The sequence below is a fragment of the Pelmatolapia mariae genome, linkage group LG7, assembly GCF_036321145.2.
Source record: "Pelmatolapia mariae isolate MD_Pm_ZW linkage group LG7, Pm_UMD_F_2, whole genome shotgun sequence".
NCBI lineage: Eukaryota > Metazoa > Chordata > Actinopteri > Cichliformes > Cichlidae > Pelmatolapia > Pelmatolapia mariae.
Window position 1 is genome coordinate 20,606,756 of NC_086233.1, and position 3,079 is coordinate 20,609,834.

At 37.5% G+C, this 3,079-nt stretch overlaps 1 long non-coding RNA gene across 2 annotated transcripts; it reads left to right on the forward strand.

The window, feature by feature from the left end:
- Positions 1-245: 245 nt before the first annotated feature.
- LOC134632036 (uncharacterized) lies at positions 246-2,424 on the forward strand. 2 transcript variants are annotated; one of them, XR_010094440.1, is made up of 4 exons: positions 246-420; positions 1,263-1,311; positions 1,476-1,538; positions 1,921-2,424. It is a non-coding gene; the product is annotated as an uncharacterized LOC134632036 (long non-coding RNA). The 2 variants fall into 2 exon arrangements; XR_010094439.1 differs by having other exon boundaries at positions 1,476-2,424.
- Positions 2,425-3,079: the final 655 nt, after the last annotated feature.

Sequence of the window (3,079 nt, forward strand, 5' to 3'; positions counted from 1 at the left end):
GACAGCTCGTCTACCTGCAGTGAGCGTCTGTTGTCAGATGGCCCACACTGTAAAATGTAATATTGTGTTTAATTAAAAATATTAAATAGGCTGAACTCAATTTTTATCAATTTGTTATTAGAACTCAATTTAAATAACTTACCAGTACTTTTTATGCAAAAACGCTGATAAACTCGATTAATTTGAGTTGTCCTAACTTAGAAAAACTAAGTAAGCTGGAAGTTTTGCTTCTCTGGGCCGAAGGATGAAAGATGTGTTTTGAAAATGCCACGTGACTACCGTCCTCCTCCCTCGCGGATCAGTCCGCATGTTCACGGTGCCAGCATTTGTTATGGAATATGTTGAGCAAACCCGGAGAAGCGTCAGCTCAAGAGACTATTGTTGTCATTACTTTGGATCTTTACCTGATACACTGACTTGGTGAGTAAATGTTTACTCTTATTCAAACTGATTTTGTGGCTTCTCTTAGTTTAGCACCAGGTTTAAAATCTTGCTAGCTAGTTAGTGTTAGCCTAGCATTGCTGCTGCCGCTGGGCTCATGTTACTTAAAAATTAACACCACAGCCTTAAAAACCTTACATAAAACTATGTCGGTGAAATTTTCTGTTGATCGTTTGAAATAAAAAAAGTGAGATAAGAGCCCAGACAAAATTCTTTGGGAGGTGCAGCCGTTAGGGGTGGGATAGGGTGTGGGGGGTGGATAACAGAGCTCTCCGAAAACGTGGAAGCACTTTTGCAAATATGTGATATTTTGATAAATTAAGTAGATATTTGAGCATTACACAGCTACGTTCTCGCCTGAAAATATCTTAAAAGGTTATTTTGTGATCCAGAAAGGGTAGTCTGGGGAAAAGGAGGATCGCATTTGTCGGCCACGGTTGTCGGAGCCTGTGTGTACTTGTAAGCGCGGCAATGGCGGAGGAGCGCGGCTAAAAAACTTATTACTTTTTCTGGGTCACAAAATAAACTTTTAAGATATTTTCGGGTGAGAATGTAGCTGTGTAAAGTTCAAATATCTGCTCGATTTATCAAGACATCACATATTTGCAAAAATGCTCCGACGTTTTCGGAGACGTCCATTTTTTTTATGCTTTGTGGCAGCTTTTGAACATCTGTGGCATCTATTAATGCCAAATCTAGCCTTTATTTAACAAAATAAGCAAACTCTATGTTACAGTGATTGCACAGCCATTAAGGATCAAATCAGTTTCTGAAAAATGTTCTGTTTTTTCTCCCTCTGCTTGCTTCTTACTGTCTTTGAGGCTCGGGACCAGCACTCCTGTTGTTGGACAGAAAGACATCAACTCAGTGGTATTTTGGTTTTCCAATATATTAGCAACTGTCAGTGACATTTATATTAATCAGGCAGAACTTTAATCATACTTTAGATCAGCCTGTTTTACTTATTGTTTTATTTGTGCTTTGGTTTGGGGAAGTTGTTTCTTTACTGATCTTTTCCTGTCTTCTGTTATTAGACTTGAGATATGACTGCACTATGCTGTTGCTGTGACTCCAGTTAATTCTACAAGACATGCTGTGTAAGTAAACAAACAACAACAGTTTGGTCTGCATTTCTTCAAACTTAGTTTAGAGGGTCTACACTGTATATAGTGAAGTCTGCAAGTTTTCTAACAGCAAAATTTGTTTTGTGCCCAAATCATTTTGCACATCATTAGAATGAAAGTTATTGCCCATGTTTGCATAGCCCTTTTTAAAATGATGCTTTCATGACATTATTGTGTGTTGGGTGGTGGTCAGGGCTATCCAGACTGACAATTGGGACATTGAATGTCACCTCTCCGGTGGGGAGGGAGCCTGAGATCGTCTAAATTTGAGTCTGTTTTATACCAAATGCAGAAAAAAAATGTTTTAAGAAAGCAATTAAGTTCATGTTCCAAAAATATGATTGTTTGCTTGCAGGACAACAGGAGAGATGAGTCCTCCGTCACAGATGGTGTGGTCAGTGAAGATGGTCGCCTGCAGGTTCAAGCTCATTGCATCTCCAACCCACATCCACTGCCACTGTACTTAAGGGAAGTTAAAGACTTTCTTCTGCACTTACATTTGGATCACCTCGATCCATGACAGTCATTCAGGCAGTAATGCCTGGACTGGAAACAAGCCATCCTTAAAATATTACAACATTCCAGCTCCTGTGTTGGAATGAAAAACAAATGTGTTGTTTAAATTAGAGACTGCACTTGTGACAGAACAACAAATATTTTATTTTGATTATATAAGTGAGTACAAAAACTTGTGGTAGGCCTAAACTTATTTTCAGAATAATTACATCTGAGACTTTGTTTCATTGTAAGATTATAACAGTGATGGCAACATAATTGTTTGTTGTTCAGCAGAACAGTGTCCAGTATGTTGGCTGTTGTACTTTGTTGTGTTTGAAAATAAAAGTTGGGCTCATTTTAACATCATTACAAAAATTGTTGTTAATTATTTTTAATCATATTCAGGTTACCACAAATTGTTTTTTCATTTAGTTGAACTTGAAATGTTTGTCAGTAGGTAAACAATTAGTATTGTACAGTCAGAAATATCAAGTTATTCTTAATACTGCAGACTTGCAATGTATAAGTTGTCCTAACAGTCATCCTAAGTAAGCTTTACTTAGTTTTTTTGAGGCAACGAGTTTCCATAATTTTTTTGAGTTCTGGGAACTAACAAGGCTGTACAGTGTACTCAAAATGAGTAAGTTGCCCTAAATTGGTCATCTTAAGTAAACTTGATCCAATTTTTTTGAGTTCTGGGAACAAATGAGCTTGTACAGAGTACTCAAAATAAATAAGTTGTCCTAACTTAGTCATTTTTAGCTAAGCTTTACTCAATTTTTTTGAGGCAACGAGTTTCCATAATTTTTTTGAGTTCTGGGAACTAATTAGATTTTACAGTGCATGTGATAGTATATGTGACATAACCGGTCTGTGGCCTACTCAAATTTGCGCTGCTGTTGGGCCATTAACCAGCTGTGATAGCCACTCTCTGCATCTTTCATGCTGTATTCTTGGGTCTTTAATGTTTTTGGGGTTTTTTCGTGCTTCGCTCCACTGTTGCTCTCTTCTCATTA